This window comes from Macaca fascicularis, chromosome 8 (genome assembly GCF_037993035.2).
Source record: "Macaca fascicularis isolate 582-1 chromosome 8, T2T-MFA8v1.1".
NCBI classification, from domain to species: Eukaryota; Metazoa; Chordata; class Mammalia; order Primates; family Cercopithecidae; genus Macaca; species Macaca fascicularis.
In genome coordinates, this window is record NC_088382.1 from 98558652 (window position 1) to 98583236 (window position 24585).

Genomic DNA, 24585 nt, shown 5'->3' on the forward strand with positions numbered 1-24585 from the left:
GCATCATGTAAAAAATTTTAAAAACCCAACAGTTCCATCATTCCAACCATAACCCCTAGAAACCACTAACCTATGTCTTCATCACAATAGTTTTTATCTTTTTTGAGATTGTCATATAAATAGAATCATGTAAACTTTTAAAATTGACTTTATCCTAATAGCATATCCTTGAGAATAATTCATCTAAACTATTTGTTCTTTTTTACTGCTGAATTAAATTGTGTTATATAGCTATACCATGGTTTATAGCTATACCATGGTTTATAGCTATACCATGTTATATAGCTATACCCATTCACTAGTGGAGATTGGAATCTAGAGAAACTGGAAATGTTGTTTTCCAGAGTAACTCTACAATTTTTATTCCTTACATCAATGCATGAGAATTTCAGTCACTTCACATCCTTGACAGCACTTGGTATCATCACTATTTTCAGTTTTACCCATCTGAATCATTTGGAGTTGTATCTCACCATCGTTTTAATATGCATCTTCCTATTGATTAATGACACTCTTTTTATGTGCTCATTTGTCATTCAGTTATACCCCAAGATCACATTTCTGCCAAGTAATTTGCCCTTTATAAAACTGAGCTGTTTATGGAAGGCTACTACCAGATACAAGATTTGCAGGTATTTTCTCCCAATCCATTTAATTATCTTTGAATACTCACCAAAAATGAATTTTGTCTATATCTGGACTCCCTACACACTTTTGAATTAAAGCCTTGCCTCTTCCTTTTCCGCTGATCTATGTGTCTGTCTCTTAATAAATACCACACTGTTTTTTATTACTGTGGCTTCATAGTAAGTCTTGAAATCAAGTAGTATAATACCTCAATTTTATTATTTTTCAAATTTGCTTTGGCTATTCTAGTTCACTTGCCTTTCCATGTAAACATTAAAATCATTTGTCTGTAACTGCAAGTCTCTACTAGAATTTTGTGTGGAGTTGTGTTAAAGATATATATATACACACACACACACATATACACATGTATATATGTATATGTGCATGTATGTTTATATATATATGCATGGAAAAAATTAAAAATTTTACTATGCTAGGTTTTCCAATTTTTATTTTTTAAATTATTTAATTGACAAGTGAAAATTATACACATTTAAGGTGTAAACATGAAGTTTTGCTATCTATATACATTGTGAAATGACTAAATCTGGCTAATTAACTAAGTTAATTAGTATACTTAACATATATTAATTAACATATCTCATATATTTATTATTTTTCTGTAGTAAGAGCACCTAAAATCTACTCTCAGCAATTTTCAAGTATACAATATATTTTTATTAGCTCTAGTCACCATTATATACAACAGATCTCTTGAGCTTATTTTTACTAACTGAAATTTTGTGTCTTTTGAACAACATATGTATAGATAGATATATATCTACACACACACACACACATATCACAATTTTATTATCCATTTATCTGCTGATGTATGTATGTATGTGTGTGTGTAGATATATATATGTATGTGTGTGTGTAGATATATATATCTACACATGTATACACAGATATATATATATATCTACACACACACATATACATATCACAGTTTTATTACCCATTTATTTCCTGCTGAACACTAAATTTGATACCATATCATGGCCATTGTGAATATTGTTTCAATAAATATAAAAGTGCAAGGTTAAAAGTGCAATGTTTCTTTGGCATACTGATTTCATATCCTTTTAATATACACCCAGAACTGGGATTGCTAGATAATATGGTAATTTCCTTTCTAATTATTGAGGAATCATCATACTCTTTTCCGTAATAGCTGTACCAATTTACATTTCCACCAACAATGTATAAGGATTCTCTTTTCTCTATGTCCTTGCCCACATTTGTTGTTTTTTGACTATTTGATAAGAGCCAACCTAACAGGTATGAGGTTACATCTCATCGTGGTTTGGATTTTCATTTTTCTGTTGATAAGTGATGTTGAACATTTTTTCATGCTCATTTTTTCATGCCTGGCTGGTCATTTGTATGCCTTTGTTTGAGAAATTCTCTTCAGGTCCCTTGCTTCTCCTTTAAAGTGTGTTTTTCTTACTATTCAGTTGTTTGAGTTCCTCATATATGTTGAATATTGTGTCTTTTTCAGATGTATGGTTTGCAAGTATTCTCTCCCATCCTGTAGATTGTCTCTACATTCTGTTGATTGTTTTCTTTGCTGTGCAGAAACTTTTTATTTTGTTGTCATCCCATTCATCTATTTTTGCTTTTGCAGTCTGTGCTTTGGGGCCATATTCAAATAATCGTTGCCTAGGCAAATATAGTGGAGTTTTCTACTTCCTTTAAATAGCTTCACATTTGCTGGTCTTATATTTAAGATATCAAACCATTTTAGTTGATTATTGTATCTGATGTAAGATGACAGTCTAATACCATTTTTCTACATGTGGATATTCAGTTTGCCATCTATTGAAGAGACTGCCCTTTCCTATTGTGTGCTCTTAACATCTTTTTGGAAAAATCAGTTGATCTAATGTGTGGATTTATTTCTGGAATCTCTGTTCTTCATTTATTTTTGTGTCTCTTTTAAGGCCAGTACTATGCTGCTATGACTATCATGGCTTGGTAATAGATTGTGAGGTCATATAGTGTGAGGCCTCCAGCTTTGTCCTTTTCACTCAAAATTACTTTGGATATTCAGGGGTCTTTTGTGGCTTCATATAAATTTTGGATTTTTTTATTTTTATAACAAATATCATTGGAATTATGATAGGCATTACATTGAATCTCTATATTGCTTGGGTGGTACAAACATTTTCACAATATTTATTCTTCCAATCCATGAACACAGGATACTTTTTCCTTTGTTTGTATCTTCTCCAATTTCTTTCATCAATATTTTGTAAATCCCACTGTACAAATTTTTAATCTCCTTGGTTAAATTTATTCCTAAATATTCTTATTTTTTGATAATTTTTGTGAATGGGGTTGCTTCCTTGATTATATTTTTAGATAATTTTTGTTAATGTATAGAAATGTTACTGATTTTTGTATATGTTGATTTTGTGTCTTGAACTGCGCTAAATTTGTTTATCAGTTTTCATAGTTTTTTTGGTGGAGTCTTTAGGATTTCTTAATATAAGATCATGTTATCTTCAGATAAAATTTCACTTCTTCCTATCTGATTTAGATGTTTTATTTCTTTCTCTCCCCTAATTGCTCTGTCCAGGACCTCCAGTATTATATTGAATAAAAGTTGCAGGACCGGACATCCTTATCCTCCTGGTGATCTTAAAGGCAAAGATTTAAACTATTCACCATTGAGAATGATGTTGCCTGTTGGCTTTTTAATAAGAGTCTTTATTGTGTTGAAGTACATTACAAGTATATCTAAGTTTGAAAAATTTTCTTATCAGGAAAAGATGCTGAATTTTGTCAAATACTTTTCCCACATCTTGAAATGATCATGTAGTTATTTTCTTCATTCCATTAATGTGATGTATCACATATAATGATTTGCACATTGTGAACCATTCTTGCATTCCAGGGATAAATTCCACTTGGTCAAGGTGAATAATTCTTTTTGACGAGCTGTTGAATTCAGTTTTGTAGTAGTCCATTTTCACACTGCTATAAAGACACTACCTGAGACTGGGTAATTTGTAAATAATAAAGGTTTAATTGACTCACAGTTCTGCATGGCTGAGGAGCCTCATGAAACTTACAATTGTGGCAGAAGGCAAAGGAGAAACAAGCACCTGCTTCACAAGGTGGCAGGAAAGAGACAGCACAAGGAACTACCACATTTTAAAACCAACAGGTCTCCTGAGAACTCACTCACTACCAGCGAACAGCGTGGGGGAGACTGCCCCGTGATCCAATGACCTCCAACCAGGTCCTTCCCTTGACACGTGGGGATTATAATTCGAGATGAGTTATTGGTGGAGACACAGCCAAACCATATAAAGTTTGCTAGTATTTTGTTGAGGAGTTTTGAATCTATGTTCATCAGGGATATTGACCTGTAATTTTCTTTTTCATACCCTAGTTGGGCTTTGACATCAGGGTAATATTGATCTCTAAAAATGAGCTCGAAAGTATTATCTCCTCTTTTATTTTTTTGAAGAATTTGAGAAGAAAGGCTTGTTTTAAGTTCTTTAAATGTTTGGTAGAGTTCAACAATTATGTCCTGAGCTATTCTTTGATGAGACCTTTTATTACTTACCCAGTCTCCATACTTTATGTTGGTTTCTTCGAATTTTCAATTTCTTTTAAGTCTTGGTAGGTTTTATTATCTAGGAATTTAGGTTATTAAATGTGTTGTCATATAGTTTTTCTTAGTAGTTTCTTATGATCCTTTGTATTTCTGTATTATCAGTTGTAATGTCTCCTCTTTCATTTCTGATTTTATTTGTCTTCTCTTTATTCTTAGTTTAGCTAAAATTTTATCGATTTTGTTCCTTTTTTCTAAAAACTAACTCTTGGTTTCATTGCTTTTTCTTCTTGTTTTTCTAGTCTCTGCATCATCTGTTTTTTCTTCTGATCTTTTTTTCTTATTTATTCTACTAACTTTAGGCCTAGTTGGGTTTTTTTCTAGTTTCTTGAGTTGTAACATTAGGTTGTTTATCTGGAATTTTTCTTTCTTTTTCTTTTTTTGATATAGGTATTTATTGCTATAAAATTTCCTCTTATAACTGCTTTTGCTGCATTTCATAATTTTGGTATGCTGTGTTTACATTTTTCTTTATCTCAAGCTTTTTTTTTTAATTTCCTTTCAATTTCTTCTTTGATTCATTGGTTCTTCTGTAATACATTGTTTCATTTCCATGTATTTGTGAATTTTCCAAAATTCTTCCTGTTACTGATTTCTAGTTTTATGCCACCGTTGTTGGAAAGGATTCTTACTATTATTCAGTCTCAGTTTGTCCAATCTGCTTGACTGCCTAACATATGATCTGTCGTGGAAAATGTCCTATGTGCATTTGAGAAGACTGTATATTATGTTACCGTTGGGTGAAATGTTTAGTATGTGTCTGTCAGGTTCACTTGGTCTAAAGTTCCATTTCAGTACAGTGTTTTCTTATTGATTTTCCATCTGGATAACTGTTCATTGTTGAAAGTGATACTGAAGTTCACTACTATTATTGTATTGCAGTCTCTCTTTCCCTTAGTATCTGTTAATATTTGTTTGGTATATTTAATATATATAGGAGCTTCAAAGTTGGACACATATGTATTTATAATTGTTAGATCTTCTTGTTAAATTTACACCTTTATCATACTGTAATGACCTTTTTTGTCTCCTTCTATTTTTCTGATACTTAAAGGTAATTCTGCTTATATATATATATGTGTATATATATATATTTATTTATTTATTTATATGTGTGTGTGTATATATATTTTATATATATAGAGAGAGAGTTACCACTGCTTTCTTTTAGCTTCTCTCTGCCTGGAGTATCTTTTTCCATTCCTTCACTTTCACATGATGTGCCCATAAAGTTGAAGTGATTCTTTTATAAGCAGCATATAGCTGGGTCCTGTTTTGTTTTGCTTTAATTTATTCAATCACTCTGTATCTTTTGAACAGAGAATTTTATCCTTTAGAGTCTTTCCATTCTTGACCATAGCATGAGTTCTTTGATTAATTTCATCAACTTTTGTAATGTTTTAGCATATAGATCTTGCACATTTTAACTAAATTCATACCTAATTTTGATTCATTTTTGGGGGGAACAAATGTAAATCATATTATTTAAGATAAATTTTGCTTATTGTTCTTACTATATTGAAATGAGAGATTTTACAATGCTAACTTTGTATTTTGTGACTATGCCAGCTAATTATTTTCTAGGAGTTACTTTTAATAGATTCCATGGGTTTTTTGAATGGAAATTTGTGTATATAGATAGGTACAGTTTAATTCAGTCCTTTCTAACCTGTACATCTCATTTCTTTTCTTGCTTTAATACATTGGTTAGGCCTCTTGTACAGTGTTAAATATGAGTAATACAGGAAAAATCTTTGCCTTGCTCTCAATTTTAGGAGGAAGGCATTCACTCTTTCAAAATTAATAATTATGTTAGCGGTATTGTTTTTCCAGAAGCCTAGTATCAGGTTGATAATTTTTTTCAATTTCTTATTTTCTGCTAGTTTTTATTATGAATCAATCATTAATTTTGTCAAATACTTTTCTTCATTAGTTGATATGATCATGTGCCATTTCTTCTTTAGACTGTTAATATGATAGATTACACTCATTAATTTTTGAGTATTAAAAAATTTTCCCATATATAGGGTAAATATTGTTTTGTTATAATATAGTATTGTTTTATATATTGTTGGATTTAATTTGGTAATGTTGAGTATTTTTGCATCTAAATTCATAAGTGACATTTCTCTGTAGTTAATCTTTCTCAGAGTGCCTTTGACTCATTTTGATACTGTTCATGTAGTAATAGTTTTATAAAATTAGTTGTGATGTGCTCTCCTCTCTTCTATTTTCTGAAAGAAATTGGTTTTATTTCTTCTTTAAACGATTAGTAGAACTTCTCAGTGAAACCATCCAGAACTGAAGATTTCTTTTTCAGAATAAATGTTCACACGCCTGTAATCCCAGCACTTTGGCAGGCCAAGGTGGGTGGATCATGAGGTCAGGAGTTTGAGACCAGCCTGGCCAGCATGGTGAAACCCTGTCTCTACTAAAATTACAAAAAATTAGCCAGGTATGATGGCAGACACATGTAATCCCAGCTACTCAGGAGGCTAAGGCAGGAGAATTGCTTGAACCCAGGAGGCGTAGGTTGCAGTGACCCAAGATCACACCACTGCGCTCCAGCTTAGGTGACAGAGTGAGAATAAATTCAATTTATATAATAATTATAGGTTTATCGTATCTTTGGTGACTTCTGATAGTTCAAGGTTCTCTAGGAATTGGTATATTTTATTTATGTTGCTGAATATATGTGTAGATTTGTTGGTAATTTTTTTTAAAGTTATGCTTTTCATTTCCATGGTTTCTGTAGTAATATCTGCTTTTATTGTCAACATTGGTAATTTGTGTCTACTCTCTTCTTTTTCCTGTTAATATCAGTGGAGTTTTATCAATTTTTAAAATCTTTTCAAATAACTACTTTTTGATTTTTAAAATTTTCTCTAGGATTTTAAATTTACAATTTTATTGATTTTTGTTTCTATCTTCATTTTACCTTCCATTTGCTTAATTACAGTTCCTTAAGATGAATGTTTGGGCTATTTACTTGAGATCATTCTTCCTTTGTAATATGAGCATTTAATATCAATTTCTTTCTATGTATTTCATTAGCTGCATATCACGTACATTTATATGTAATATTTGAATTTTAATTCAGTTAAAAATATTTTCTAATTTTTCTTGACATTTTTACTTTGTACTATAGATTCTTAAGAAAGTGATGCTAAATTTCCAAGTGTTTAGTGATTTTCCTGCTATCTTTCTTTTACGAATTTCTAGTTGAATTCTATTATATTCAGAGAACATACTATGTATGAGTTCTATTATCTCAATGATTTAAGATCTGTTTTATTATCCAGAATATGGTCTACTTTGATGCTGTGATTTGAATGTGTCCTCAAAAAGGTAAGTGTTGGAAACTTAATCTTTAATGCAACAGTGTTGAGCGGTGGAGCCTAATGGGATGTGTTTAGGTCACCAGGGCTCTACCTTCATTAATGAATTCATGCCACTTATAAAAGGGTTTGAGGCTATAAATTTTCTCTCACTCTCTCATACATGCTATCTCATCTTTTTTCCTTACACCATGGGATGAGGCAGCATGAAGGCCCTCACCAGATGTAGGCTTCTCAAAATTGAACTTCTCAGCCTCCAGTACTGTAGTAAATAAATATCTGCTATTTAAAAATTGCTTAGTCTCAAGTATTTTGTTATAGTAGAACAAAATAGAATAAGACAAGGCAAATTAAAGATTTAGTAAGGTAAGTGTTCATGAACACTTGACAAAAATGTGCCTGCTACTATTGTTGGGTGGCGTTCTATAAATGTAATTAAATCCAGTTGGAGAGAGTTGAAGTCTCCAACTACAATTGTAGATTTTGTCTAGTTCCTTTTGCTATGTCAGTTTTTCCTTCCTTTATGTCTTCTTGGAGATTTTTTTCTTTTAAAATTGTGTAATATCCCTACAGGTTCTCTTTAACTTTCTTTGCTCTCAATTCCACTTTGACTGAAATTTGTATAAACCACATCAGATTATTGGTCTTGTTCGGATTATGGTTTGTGTAGTTTGACGTGTGACACACACACACACATACACACATACCTATATTCCATCTTTTTTCATTTTAAACTACCAGTATCATTACATTAGAAGTCAGTTTTTTGAATCTAGTTGGATTACGATATAGAATCTAGTTGGATTACGAGTTTTAAAAATTCATTCTGATAATATGTGTGAGCTAATTTGTGTGTTCAGACAATTTATACTTAATATGATTATTGCTATGTTTGGATGTAGGTCTACAATTGTGTTCTTTATTTACCTCTTTTTATTTGCCTTTCACCTTTCTTATTTTCTTTTCATTGATTTACACATTTTAGTATTTTATTTTAATTTATTATTGGATGTTTAACCATATCCCTTTGTATAGTTTTGGATTTTTTGTTTTGTTTTTATTTTGTTTTGCTTTAGTGATTTCTCTAGTTTTTACAGTGTACATATTTAGCTCTTCATGATTCACTTTAAATCAGCATTTTATCACATCAAGTGGGAAGATTAGAAACTTACCATGATATAGGTATTTTACTTGCCTTTTTGTAGTTATCATATATTACATCTACATACATTGCAAACTCCATTAGTATATAGGTTTTTCATCCCCACGTGTGTTGAGATTTTCCTGATTTTTCCTATATCTAAAAAATTTTAATTGTATCCTGCATATTTTGAATGTCGTGTTATGAGCCATTTGGTCTTGTTTAAATTATATGTATTTGGTTGTTGTGGTAGGCAATTAACTGATACAGATTTTGGTCACAAGTTCCAACCTGTATGCTGTGGCGCTAATTTCAGTTTACTTTTTGAAGATTTTCTGTGCTATTTAACTCTTTCCTGTATGCGGGTCATCCAGTGGCAAGTCTGGGACATAAGTGATAGTTTATATCTGTGTTCAGTTTTCAAAATGTGCTGCTTAACATCAGATCCATGCATACTCAAATCAGGATTGAACCCAGAAGATTAACAAGCAATTTTATAGATCACCTTCCTAAGCTTTTCTCTTTCTGTAATCTTTTTGGTTCTTTCTGATTTTCTCGGGGCTTGCTTTTATACCCCCGAGTCAGGGAGCTGGATTGTATTTAACCATGTTTGTTAAATTCTTAATTCCATTGCAACCATGTTTGGGGCCAAATGGCAGAAGGACAAAAATAGTAAAAGCAATGAACGTTTACCTCATCTTCTTAATACCACAACTTCTCCGGTCAAAGAACTTTCCCCTCCTTAACAGTTTTAGGTAACTGCAGGCCCATGCTACAGCCATCATTACCATTCAAAGTCCTCTTTCTGACTCCTCAAACTAGAACCAGAAGACATCTCCTGCAGCTCTCTCTTTCTTCATTGGTATTCACTTCCAGGTTTTAAGCAGCTCTGAGATCAGGTTGACAGATACAACACAGGTAGATATAAATGATAAGTTCACAGTCATTTCAGCGTTACTTTGTATTTTGACTTTCTTTTCTAATCCATCTGCTACTATTTAAGTTTTGGAGTCTTCTCGTACTTGCTCCATGCATCCATCCAGATTTTATAACAGTATTCAGTGAAAGAGTCAGGATAATGAGTGCTTACTTTATGTTGCTTAAAACTAAAATTTCAATGATTTTATTTTAATTTAAAATCTTTAAATTCTAATATTTGTTTTGTGGAATACCTTCCACATAGTAAGTATTTACTGCATATTAGTTGAAAAAAATTTAGCTGTTTTAAAGAAATGAAAACGTTACTACTCAAGTTATTAAATCTATTCAGCAGTGGACTTCCCAATTTCAATGATGCAAACGTGCCTCCATAAATACAATAAATTAAGTGTCTTTCATCTGATGGACCTCCTTTTAGAACGCTGCAGTTATGTTTCCTTACTTTTAGTGCTCATAGCTGAGTGACATAATCTCATCAAAAGATCAAGCAAGTGATATGGCAGTCCCAACTTCTGCCACACTGATTTGGATTTCATACCTTGTACATATTACCTTGACTGGAAAGGGAACGAGGAGGTGAAGGAGCTATTTTTAAATTTTTCAATGCAGAGTTACTCTTTCATTTCTCCTAGGGAATCTCCAAGGTTTTCCACTTTTCAGAGATTGTTGAGGGCTGACAAACTCAGTGTTACAATGTGCATTTCACACGTCAACCCGAGGCTACTGCCTGAAGGTCTCTAACAGAAATCAGTGTGCTCAAAATGCCGCCAGGGCCCAAGCAGGAAAGGTACATACCTCTATGGAGCACCCAGAGCTGCCAGGAAGAAACGAGTTTGAGAGAAAAATGCTAGCCACAAAGGTATTTAGCTTCTATTTAAAAGATCCATATGAGTAAGACACATTAAAAGGTCATAAAATATATACAAAATTTTCAGTGTCCAAGTTTTTGAAATGTCATATTTTTTGTGGCTTTTGACAAAGTCTAATATTATTCTCTAAGATAGTTTGATGTTTCCAGAAATGTCATAACAGCATATTATTTTTTCAAATGACAGTCATTTTGCAGAGGGCAAATAGCTGGCTATGTGAAATTCCAAAGAAACAACTACACGTCTGTCCACATGAAAAACAAGTTGCTGGAATGTATAAGTATTTTGATGGATTTTAGATTTATCTCTCATATGCTATCAATTTTGAGAGTTTAAGGCCAAACTCTTTATTGACACCAATTGTTATAATAATGGTAGAGTTGCATGTATGTGTGAGAAAGATACACAATAATTAAAATAATTCTATTACTCTATACCTTGTCATTCTTTTTAAATTTTAGACACGGTCTCCCTTTATCGCTGAAGCTAGAGTACAGGGATTATAGCTCATTGCCGCCTTTAGCTTCTGGGCTCAAGTGATTATCTTGCCTCAGTCTCCCAAGTTGCTGAGTACCTGAGACTAAAGGTGAGTGCCACCATACCTGGCTAATTTTAATATATTTAATATTTATAAATATATATAATGTATATATTATAAATATATAATAAATATATTATAAATATATATAATATATATAATAAATATATATAAATATATATAAATATTATAAATAGCACCACCATGCCTGGCTAACTTTTAACATACGTAATATATATATGTTTGTAGAGATGGTTTCTCACTCTCTTGTCCAGGCTGGTCTTGAACTCCTGGCCTCAAGTGATCCTTCTGCCTTGGCCTCCCAAAATGCTGAACAGGCATGAACCACCACACCTGGCCTCGTCATTCTTTTTTTCACAACAACATCTGTATAATTATTTTGGAAACATATGTATGTTTCTTTGACTAATTCTTAGCTTTGCACAATTCAAACCTTTCGCTATTTTAATTCTCTCTCTCTCTCTGAATGTGTGTATTTTATATATATATAAAATATATATATATCCATTTGTGACACACACACACACACAGATACATACATATACAGTCAAAATTGGGTATATTCTTTATAAGTGTTTTCCTAAATACATACTTGATTGTATAGTAGTTTTAGTCAAGTCTGCCCAAATAATTTTAATTTGGGAGCTAGTTTTCAAAGAGTTTAAACTCTAAGTAAAATAATCTTCTCATTAATTAATATTAATCATGAGCCAATATTAATTTGCATTTGTTGGTATATACAAACATGAATATCAGAAAAAAAAGCAGCCTCAGTGTTACTCTTAAATATGTGTACATACTCTTATAAGCAGTCAGAGTAGATAGTGATGTATCTGTAAATATTTGCAAGAAATAGAGAGGGACTTTGTTTTCAAAAGTTCTCCCCAAGTGTTCAGATGCATTTTATGAAGTGCCATCTTCAACAATTCATCCCTTTAATTTGAGACATTTATTCCAGGAGCTTGCTATTAACATGAAATCACCATTGGAAGGCTAATGTCTGAAGCTATTTATCATATTAGCCTTCTTTGACCTGTCAAAATGCTGTTCTCTACAAAGCAAAGAGAGAATGGAAACATGCGGTCAGGTAAGGCTTGCTGGGAAGAAGAGAGCTATAGCCGAGGTGCTATCAGAAACTTTATATTGCCAAAACACTGTTTTGCTTCTGGATTCAATGGAAGAGGAGATACCAATAACAAATACCAGTTAATTTGAAGATTTGCTTTGGATTAACCCTACCATGAGAGAACGGAAGTGCTTACTAAGTCAAGATAAGATGGTACTTGTAAAACATGTACAAAACAACATTAAGATATATATAGATATATAGATATATAGATAATTTATTAAGATACACAAGGTATTTGACAGTGAAATGTTTTCCTTTTCTCCCAAATAGTTTCAGTCTGATTGGCTCCAAGCCCTAAAACCAACCTCAGGAAAATCAGTCATTAAGCTGATGAATAGATCTTGGAAACACGCACATAAGAAAAGGTATGTCTATATTATAGGTTATTTTGCAGAGTCAGCAGAGTATTACAACTTTATAGCCAGCCTAAAAAGGATTAAAGCCATCCATTACTCTGTTCCAGAAGAACTTTAATAACCTCAGAAGCTCTATATTGGCTGTATACATTTGAAGCCTGTCACTAAATAGCACTATCTTGGCAGCATCCTGACAAAGGATGCACTTATCAAATAGGTATTAGGAAGCTGCCAATGAATCCACCATGTCTTTCATCAAATCTTAGAAAGGTGTGTATTTGAAGCATCTATATTGTGGTTATATTTTGAGGAAAAATTGTGCCACATTATCATTTTCAAATGTGTAACACTAGGATCACCTAAAATATATTTAAAGAACATTTAGAATATCTGACCCCAACACATAGACAAAATAATAAAGAAATAAGGAGATGATTACCATTTTATGGAGGGTCAACCACCACTACATTTTTCTCAAACAGATCTGTCTGCATAGCCAGTTCTGCTACATTGCCAACTTAATTGGGGCATCTCTTAGTGTGGCTGAGCCTAATGTGCACTTTATGTTTCCCTTGTACAGATCTCTTTGGAAACCTTCATGACTGGATTAACTGGCAACCCACTCTTTACAGACTGAAAGGCCGATAGAGTGAATCACTAAAAGACCACTCACTCTTTCAGAGTCATGTAATGAAGTCAAGTTTCTCCAAAGTCAAGTTTTTCTTTGCAACCTCAAAAACATGCCTCCATCAGGAACACCACCTCTGCAGCAACTCTGAATTCCTGAACTGTTCCACCTAGAATAAAATCAAATGTTGCATTCTCTAACCATTACCTAAGGGATTTATGGGTCACTCAATAGGACGTGTAAGATCCATTCTAGCTTTTCAAGCACCTTTTCAAGAAATACTTTGAGGAATTAAGGTCTTGTGAGATGTTATTAAAGCAAGTAATACAGTCTGGCATCCTTCTAGGTTTATACTCACCTGTCCATCATATGGAAGCTGGAGAGTTACTTCTTTTGATAATTCAAAGTGAGTCCTAATTATTTCTTTAAATTACAGCAATGCTATCCTTCCTAATTGTCAGCTTAGAAGCACTGAAGTTTCACAGATTCCACTCATCATTATCTGTTCAGACTCTACATTGAGGCTTTAGTGATGCAGAGAATTCAGCATGCATACAGTGCCTCTTTCTCATTCATATGACAACACCTATCGTGCTGTAGTGGCACTTTGTGATGGTGCTACAATCTCTTGCAAACAACAAGACTCCTTGACACCAAGGTCCTTGCATTATAAATAAGGGGTGATGATCAATAGCAAATCCTTATCAAATTCAAGTGCCTGTAAACATGAAAGTAGTTTCTGGGCACAAATTACTTGCCAGTTTTGAGTTATAATTCTGATCCTATTGTGTCATCACCTCGTTCTTCTCAGGGGTCCATTGACACGTTTATCTCAAAAACTCACAGATGGAATTCACGTTTTATCCAGGATACAGGTTACCTGCAAAACCACTGCATGAAACAATAGATGAAAGTACAGGAAAAGAGTGTACAACTATAAGTACTAGTGAGAAGCTAATTGAATTTGGTACTGATATGTGTTTATGCACATAGAGAATATAGTTATTTTTTAAATCAATGAACAAGACATCTCTGTTACATTATTTGTATTAATACCATATTGCTTCTCACAAGTGCATTTTGTGATAACAGCATGAAATGCATTTCATTAAGTTAAAGTCTGCTGACATTAAGGTAATGGCTGATGACATTTCTAATTTGAAAGGCCTGCAGAGTTAGTTTTATGGGGGCATTTTCCTTAGCAACCAAACAGGGCTATAGAATGCCTGTGGGATATTGCCTCTCCTCAGGCAAGAATTCATCCCTTTGGCCTAGTCGATTTTTATAGGCTGTAGCAGTATTAAACAAAACATAGTACCCTTGCCACTTCTTCCCAGGAAGTAATACTATATCGTCTTTAGTTGTGCAAAAGCATCTTCCAGTTTTTTCATACTGACTAGGTTAATAGTGGAAAAGAGGACATGTCTTGGTATTTACCAACTTTTTATATATGATAAAAAGTTGGATGTCTTATAACTTAAAAGAAAGAAAATATTTTTTGCACTTCTGCCTCTAGCTTATTAAAGGGAGAGACTCTTCTAGCACTTGTACTAATAAGATTTATAAGATGTTAACAAATTATCGGAATCAATATTCTTTGGTGAACACTAGTTTCAAAGTTGTCCCAACTCTGGCTGTGCTGGGACTGGATATCTGCAGTTGTCTGTAACATAATGTAATACAACACCATATACAATTAGGTGTTCAGAAAAAGTTTGAAAATGATGTAAAACAGTCCAAAGCAGGAATATATTTCTGTGATATGCCTAATAGGTTTACTTGAGAACTTTCTAAAGAATATTTCTACTTGGCATAAAAATGTTTAGTACTAGCTCAGATTTATAATCAGTTTTATTAAACACTGAGTTCCACAGTTATTTCAGCTGTTTTGCTCTTTGCTTCAAAATAAAGAAAGAACAAAATATATACATCTGAGTAGACACTTTTTATTTTTAATAAAAATATGAAAAAAGCTGTATTATTGAGTCTTTTACAAGTATCTTGAGTGACAATAATTTAAGAGCACTTATTTTCTGGAAATCCAGGTGAAGTTTGATGAGAGGCACAGGTCTATGAGAGGTATTCTCCTTGCTTTCCAAGAACCCATGGGTATTTTTTTAAAGCAGTATATGATAAATATAAGTAGTATATGTAATTATGGAAGATCAGATGAGGAGATGACTAGAGTTGGCTCTGTGTGTTCAGGGAAGTTTATTTTTATAAAAGCTGGAGACCATTTGGTATTTTGTATTTTCTTAATGGATGCCAAATACTATAATAGACTAAAATAAAGAAAACAAATCCTGATGAGTGCCCTCACATATCAGAATATAGAGGTGGGAAGTCATTATGACATTTTTACAGGGATTTTAATACCCAAAGTATGTTTATATTTATTGATACATTTGGTTGTCACCTGTGAGAGCCTATTCATACATATAGTTATTATATACTGTACCAATATACTATGTTACTGTTATGAAATTTATATTCTGAAGGTGGAATGTTGTACTTTAATCTGAGTTCCAATGTTTACTGCTTTTCTTTTAGTGGGTACACCACTTCTTGTCCTTTAGACTCAGTTTTATCCTTTATAAAATGTGAATAGGGATGACTAAATAAATTCATAAAATTGTCGAAGGATCAAGGGAAATGTAAAGGTAGGCAAACAAAATGCCAGTAGAAAAGCAGGCACCAAGAAAGCATTTGGGTTCTTCATGATCTTTGTCATTGATGGGTTCATAAATCAATCCATTCATTCAGTTCACCATGTGGTCATTCACCTCTGAAACATTTACTGTTTGCTTTCTATGTGCCATACATTGTTCTGAGAACTGAAAATGCAAAGCTGAAACAGACAAGTTTTCTCCCTCAAGAAACTCTCATTCTGAAAAGAACATAGTCCTTGGTACACACTTTTATATTTGAGCTTGGGACCCTAGTTTTTCCTAACATCTGAGGTATGTAGACTCAGCCTCAGATTTGGTCCATTAGCCAAATTAATCCACCCACAACACCCTGCGACAAATCAGATAGGGATAATATCTGTTTGCTATGAGGGGACATAATTATTTCATTGGGACACAAAATTGTGCAGGCCTTAAATCTCACGAGATCACACCTTCATGTCCAGAGATCATAGTAGTCTCCTAAACTAATTTTAAAAAAGCTTCTGTGCCCAACAAATTTAAAAAAAAGCTTCTGTGCCCAACAGAGGTAAAGAGCCAATATCAATATATGTCTTGGGTGATTTAAAATAAAATTTTAACAAACTATTTTTTAAACTTAACATTAAAGCTACTTAACTAAAAAGGTAAAATAGTTACTTTGAGAGAAACAAAAATCAAGAGTTCATGACTTCTCAGAAACAATAAAATTTAAGTAACTTGAATTGGGAAGCATAGCCAAAAATGGTCACAACCAGCCAGAGGTTAATAGAGATTAAGATAGTAATGTGAGGTCTTTGCTGGCTGTTCAGTATGTAGAAAATATATAGTCCTGGACTAATGGGGTTTCAGTCCTAGAAGGTCACATGACTTATTTGCATTAATACTCATAAATAAGAAAAATAAAGCTATTCAAATATCCAAACTACCCTCTAATACTTTAGGCAATTCTGTTCCTAATCCATACAATTCTAGCCTATGTTTTTCCCTCTTGGTTTCTTTCCACTTTACCAAAATCAGATATGAACTAGCTGGCACCACATTATACACATTAAAATAATTTCTTTTCCTTGAGATGTATCAGATGTAGCTTACAAAGTAATAAATTAAATTACCACATATATTGCTCATTTTCTATTTTTAATGTGTATATTTGTCAAGGCCAACTTCCACAAATTCATTTCTCAGAAATTGAATTTTTCTGTTTGAAATAAAATAAGCCACATAGTTATCTATCATTTAGTTTTCTGTACTTTTATGGGAATCTGATACAGAGCAGCAGCCAGGATGTTTAGATATGATAACAAAATACATCATTTGGACGCCTAATTTTTAATAAAGCCATGTCTGCAAGCTGATGAACCCTGAAAACCTGAAGTTGAGTGTGACATTTTCCATCAAATTATATTTGGGTTTTCAAAGAGTGGCTTAAAGCAGGTAATTCATTTCCTCCTATGTACTTTACTGGTCAACAGATGGATAAAAACTATTTTGTTATGGTTTCATGGTCCAGCTATTCAAGTTTCCTGAGATTTGGTTTCCAGGGAGGGGATGAGAAAGAGAGAAATAGAGGAGAAAGCTTTCATATTCAAAACAATTACTAATTAGAAATATTTTATTAGATTGCTTGGGGAACTTAACAAAGTGATTCTCCCTAATATGTTTTATGCTTAAAAAAGTCATTGAAAGTTCAACTTCAGGTCATGTTGTCATCCAATATATCGCTACACACAACAGCAACTGCTTCTAAGAGAAGTGCTTTCTATTTTTCAAAACATTACTCAGAAATTTGAAAATCCATGTTGGCATTCTTTACCATTTTCTAATTAGTTCTGCTCGCTTGGTTAGAATGTAGAAACAGAAGGCTAGCAGAACTGTTTAGAAAACGGAAATGTTCACTCAAGGAAATAGATGCGTGAACATGTGTATATGTGTGTGTGTGTGTAAGTCCTCTAGTATAACACATAAAACTCTCTATAATTTAGCTATTGAGTGTTTAGCCACTTCCTTGCACCATGCCTTATGGAATGCTTTGGTCTGACTTAAATAAAGATGGGAGTCAAGCCATCTTTTTTACTTTTATCTTACCTACTTTTGCCACAAAATATGTTTTGTTTGAGGATAAAATTATGAATTAAACTCTAACAATGTACTAAAACGTAATAGTGTCTAATTCATTCAACATTTAAAGAAAAGCCAGTGTAAAATGATTATTTAAAGAATGAATGGATTAACTAAAATAATTTCTACTGTAAGGAGTGAACTAGTATTTGAATAATTTAATTATTTATTCAGTGTTGCAAACCCAAATCTATAGTGTTTCACAGTGATTTACCCTATTAGAGTTTTCCTATGCCACTTCTCTGTATGTACTCATGTCAGGTCAGCATTTTAAGATTACATCAAATTATGATTGAAGATTCAGGAATAGACACAAAGGATAAGATACAAACACATAGCTATGCTAATTAAAAGCAAAATAATTCTTTAATTTTATAGAAGTTGAAATAATGAGACACCTCAACTTGCAGAAATAAAGAAAATTTCAAAGCGAAGTAACTATTTTTCATAGAAAATGTACTATCAGTTATGAAAAATAAAGTTCCGGCTGGGCGTGGTGGCTCACGCCTGTAATCCCAGCACTTTGGGAGTCCGAGGTGGGCGGATCATCTGAGGTCAGGAGTTCGAGACCAGCCTGACCAATATGGAGAAATCCCGTCTCTACTAAAAATACAAAATTAGCCGGGAGTGGTGACGCATGCCTTTAATCCCAGCTACTCAGGAGGCTGAGGCAGGAGAATCACATGAACCTGGGAGGCAGAGGTTGCAGTGAGCTGAGACTGTACTATTGCACTCCAGCCTAGGCAACAAGAGTGAAACTCCATCTCAAAAAAAAAAAAAAAAAAAAAAAAAAAAGAAAGGAAAAGAAAAATAAAGTTCCTTATTTTTGCTACTACGCTCTAGAGAGAGAGAGAACTTCCATGGACGTGATTTGGGTTCCCTATAGAAAGGAAACAAAGTCATTTAATGTTACAGTACATTTGTAGTTAATGTCAGTGGACTGGGAATTCAGACAATCCATATTCATAAACTTAGTTAATGAAAATATACTGGCTCCCTGATCCTGTGAAAAGTCCCATGTGAAGTGATTGTTGAACCCATTATTCTACTAATAGAGTTCACGAACACCTGAATATGCAAAGAAGTTTGAAGACCTAATGTTAGCAAATGAAATTCTAACCTTGTTAATAAAGAAATTATTTTCATTAAAGAGGAATGAAATTTGGCTTATCGTACCCAGTCCCTGGTGTACTAGAGAGATGGGTACATAAACCTATTTCATTGATGAAAATGTTATCACCTTTCAATGAAAAGTGGATCATTAGAGACATTAAATTATTATAGTAAGGGATTATTCATTTTTCTAGCAATTGAAAGAGATTTATAGATTATTGTAAAGATTTTTGCAGTCACAGCAATGGTTTATCGGGTAAGAGTTATGAGGTATGATCATCTAGCCCCAGGCTTTGTTTTCGTCTAATTCAGTTACAGGCATGTGAATCTGGAGGACAAGCAGGGCAAACTGTTAACGGAAATACCTACAGGAGGGCCCAAGCAAGCTCCCATAAGCAACCTCTCCTAAGGGAAGAGGAATTTGGCACAAGGTATATTTACAAACACTTGATGATAGACTAAAGTCAACATGGATATCAGCACCATGTTGAATTCATTAATGTTAAAAACACAGATGACTGAAAGAAAATATTGACTGCATGGATGCATCATTTAGAGAATCCAAAATCTCTGAAACAAGCAAGTTTTGGAAAAGGCACTGGCCCTCTTCTAAAGGTGTAGTGAATGATCTGAGGATTCAGTTTTCATCTAACCATGGGATGATTTTATCATTGCTATAAAATAACTGGTTATTATTTAAAGTATTTAAGCAGGAAGCTGTAAGAATCTATTTGAAGGTCTCACACTCAACATAAACAAAACATCCTGCTCCTTGCTACTCTGAATTGTTGATACCCCTATACAACCCAATTCAGTAAAGGCCACCATCAATGCAACTGCCCAAGTCAACTATTGGGAGTAATTCTTAAATTGTCTTTATCTTATTCAAGCAGACAAATATGTAAGCAGATATTAGCATTTTTCCCTCTAATATATATCCAGATTCTATTCACTTTTATTAATTTCCATTGCTAAAACCCATTTTCAAGTCATAATCATCTTTTTTCACAGAGACTAATACAATAGTTTTCTAAATAATCTCTATCTTTTATCCTCTCACGTGTTCTCTTCTAAACACCCAAAGTGATCTTTTAAAAAAGTAAATCAGTTTATATCACTACCTTGTGTAAAACCCTCATGATAAATACAATTTAAACTCCATAACAAAACAAAAAAGACAAAGTTCTTTTATAATCTGATCTCTCTCTGAGCACTCTCATTCTGTCATCTATAACTAACTTCTTTTTTTTCCTCAAAACGTGCTAGTCATGATTCTACCATAGCACCTTCCTATTTGCCATTTCTGAATGGAAAACTCTTGAAACGGACTCTTTTTTGTCATTCATGTCTCTACTCAAATGATCATTCAGCCTGCTTGTCAATACTTTGGGTTTTTTGTTCATTTGTTTGGTTTAGTTTGAGGATGTATACATATCTTTAGTTCTAGGAAATGTTCTTTTTTATTAATTATATTTAACTCTATCTTGAAAATTAACAGATACAAAAGCATGTTCTCATCATAATTTTATGGATTTTCACAAATCTGGCACACTCACATAATCAGTATCCCAACTGAAGAAACTGAACACTACTGGCACCCTATTAACCTTACCCAGATCTCCAATTCTGTCACAATCCACTAAATAGAGCCAAACACTATCTGGAATGATGACACCATATATTAGTTGTGTTGGGTTTTAAGTTCATATAAATGGAATCTTATAGTGTATATTTTTTTGACGATTGCCTTGTTCCCCTCAACATTCTTTGTGAGATCTAACCATTTTATTATTTCATGTAATTGTAGCTCTTTCATTCTCATTACTGTACAGCATTTAACTGTATGAATATATCAACATGCATTTTCCATTCCACTATTAATTTGCATTCATATAGTTTAAAATTGTAGGTAATTGTTAAAAGTGTTGCCATGAAGATTCCAGAGTATGTCTTTTTATGGGCATATGAATGTAAATGAGCTTTACTTTTGCTGGGAATTACATAAGAAAGGAATTATTAGGTCTTAAGTTTTGCAAATGGTCAGCTTCGGGAGACACTGCCAATAGTTTTTTAAAGTGGTGGTACCAATTTGCATTTTTCAAAACTGTGTATGAAAATTCAGTTTGTTCAACATCTTTACCAATAGTTGGTTCTGTCTTGTCATTGTTACTGTTGTTAGTCATACTGAGGGTGTCATAGTATTGCATTATGAATTGAAATGACATTTTCTTGATGATTAATGGTTTTGAGCTCCTTTCCATATATTCATTAGTCATTCAGGTATCTTCTATTCTTAATTGCCTTTTCAGGTCCTTTGCCCATTTGCAGGGGGAGTGGCTTATTTAGAAGTTTTTTTTTTAAAAAATTTTTTTAATATTTTGTGTTTATTGAACATATAGTCACACGATGAAAAACTAAATAATTTTGTTAAAACAAAATACATATTACAAGGGAAAAGATAGCAGAAATCTTCTCAATTTTATCTTTTTTCTCCCAGAGGCAACCAATTTCAACTCTTTTGGTAGTTGTCATTGGCCTTTGAATTCATATTTCTAAATAGCACGCTGGCACGCGAATGAGGTTTTTTTTTTTTTCTGTCTCTATGGCTGCATAGCATTATTCGGTTAACAAATAATTATTTTCTGAAATGTCAAGACAAATTTGAAGGAGAAGAATTAGAAGTGTGTGTTCAACCCATCATCTTGGCTGGAACTCTCAGTGTTATATTTCTGAGTATACTTTCATTGTATAAATGTATGTTTATATTCAGATGCAGTATAGCTATCACCTCCATTTTCTCTATCACTGGAAGTCAGGCCTACATATATCTAGTAGGTATGGACCAGTTATTTCATAGTAATTTGTTTTCATTCAAAATTACTTATTGGTGCGAGGTTTGAGGCAAATTATGCCAATTATACATAAACATAATAGTGCATATGTTAATATAAAGTTGTTTATTCACATAGGCATAGAATGGCCCCATGTTTACCAAATATTTCCTTATTACAACATCGTATATGAGTCAAGCTTATTATACTTAATTATTATGCCATGTTTTATTTATGTTGTCCTATTCTATAATTAAATAACTACATAATACTTATTATTTAATATACTGCCATGTTTACTCATCTCAACATCAATTATCTTAAACTGCCTGAACAGTTTTTGGGTAGTACAAACTATTTTATTATGTTTTTAGAAACTCATGTCTATCAGCCAAAGTAGAAAGTACATAATAAATTATTTAAAAATATTAATTAAATATGTTATAGAACCAAAAAGTCTTATTTTAATGATCATAAAAATATTGATGTCATGAAAACACAACTCAGTGTGAATCAAATACAAAACTAATGCTTAGAAGAGTAAGAGTCTATTCTTAATTTGTGTAACATTTAAGGTTTTACCTAACCAATGTGCATTTTTAGAAACTTAACCTACTTGCGTTTTATTCTAGCTTTTTGCAACCTCTCTAACAAAATATTTAGGATCATATGTTCTTTTTCTTTAATAATATATTAGGTCAGACACACAACTAAGAAAACATCAAGAAAGATAAAAATATAGTATTTTTCAGTTTGGATTTTCATATTCTGGCTCCTTCAGTTAGTCCAGTTTTCTCATCCCTGTGGATAAAAGCTGCTATTTTTATTTTCAGAATCTTGGGATACTTCAGAGAGCAATTCTCAAACAACTTCTTCAAACTGACAGCCTTCAAGGAATTGTGCAGGATAGATGGGTGGCCAAAAGGCAAGCTTGGAAAGCTACAGGGGAACGCTACCTGCTCCTCTCCATCCATTCCTGGCTCTCTACTCTTAACTCCATATCTTCCACCAAGGTTCACTTCACCACTGTGTCATTAAAATGTTCAGTACCAAGAAGCAGACTGTTCGCAATGATAGGTATAAACTGTTCAAGAAGACACCCAATACTAGCAAATTTTTCTGACTCCTTTTAAAATAAAAACTGGCCTTCTTACAGTAATTTCAAACTTATAAAAGGCACGGATTAATCCAAAATGCCTATATATATTCAGGATAGCTTTCCTAAGCTGATTGGCCTTTGACTGTGAAATTTTACTTAAAAAAATCAAGTTAATAAATCATACGTATATGAACAAAGACATTCACTGCCAACTGACCTGTGAAAACATAAATTATATTACCAGTTTGGGGATTATTATTATAAAATAAATCTTTAATTTATGTAGAGAAGAGTTACTAATGAGTCAAAGCAAACTCTCGCCTTTAATGAACAATTCCTGAAATGTTTCATAATGCAGGAAAAATTCTACTCTGTCTACAACCCTTTTCCCTATAGCTCTGTGGTTCTGTATGATAATGAGGGAAATTTATTATTGCTATTTCTGAAAATCCTAACTGCAATAAAATATAAAAAATCTTTAACATTCAGTGTGAATATTTGCATATTGTATGGCTCCTAAATATTTAATTATTTAATACATTCAAATAATCAGCACCTTTTCTTTATTTTTTGATGTCACCTTATTTATGATTTTTGCTTGAAGCTAGAAGAACTCTAAGTGGAAAGATACATTATTGTATTACAGGGTCCCAAATCCCCAGGACAGGGACTGGTACCAGTCCGTGGTCTGTTAGGAACAGAGTCACACAGCAGGAGGTGAGGGCCCTGCTAGCGAGCGTTACATTATTGCCTGAGCTCCATCTGCTGTCAGATCAGTGATGGCATTAGATCTTAAAGGAACAGGAACCCTATTGTGAATTGTGTATGTAAGGGATCTAGGTTGTGTGTTCCTTATGAGAATCTAATGCCTGATGATCTGAGACGGAACAGTTTCATCCCAAAACGTTCCCCCCACTGCCGCCCATCCTGGAAAAATTGCCTCCACAAAACTGGCCCCTGGTGCCAAAAAGGCTGGGGACTGCTGCTATATTGTATATTAAATCCTGATACTCTTATTTGATTCATTTCACTTGAAAAAGTAAAAAAAGAATAGACTTCTTTTATGTTTTCAGAATTTCAAACACAAATTATAAATTATGAAAATAATAAATATTATTCCTAATATTTTTAATTTTATCAGTTTTCAAAAAGCTTTAATTGAGAATCTGGGAAATATAATATTTCATTTTGCTCTTGAACAGCTAATAATGTATAATAGGCTATTGATTTTTTTTTCTATTTTTCTCTTCCAATATAAAATTCCTTTTGATGAGTCAGTTGAGGAAATAAATTATTTGACCTGAGTAATCTACACTTTGTCTCCAAAGCAGAAACTGTTGTTCTGTATCTTCAGGCTGCTCTTTTCTTTTTGTATTTAAGCCAGTTAAAGTAGAGAAAGAAAAATGAAAATAAGAAAAATAAAATAAAGTTAACATGGGTAGATGTCTATGGAAAATCAAATATCTTAGGCTGTAAATTTATTTTTTTTGAATGTACATGTGAATGAATATGAACACAGTATATTGCTTTTATATTCT

The 24585-nt window shown here is 32.8% G+C and overlaps 1 long non-coding RNA gene across 2 annotated transcripts in view; it reads left to right on the forward strand.

Moving 5' to 3' along the window:
• Nucleotides 1-23531, forward strand: part of LOC102139191 (uncharacterized) — a 558779-nt gene extending 535248 nt beyond the window's left edge. The window contains exons 1-5 of one of the 2 annotated variants that reach the window (XR_012416489.1): nucleotides 10286-10535; nucleotides 11007-11131; nucleotides 12504-12598; nucleotides 13170-13623; nucleotides 22782-23531. This is a non-coding gene — a long non-coding RNA (uncharacterized lncRNA). Of the gene's footprint in view, nucleotides 1-10285; nucleotides 10536-11006; nucleotides 11132-12503; nucleotides 12599-13169; nucleotides 13624-22781 lie in introns of those variants that run through there. The other variant, XR_010577391.2, reaches the window with a different exon arrangement.
• The last annotated feature ends 1054 nt before the right edge of the window (nucleotides 23532-24585 follow it).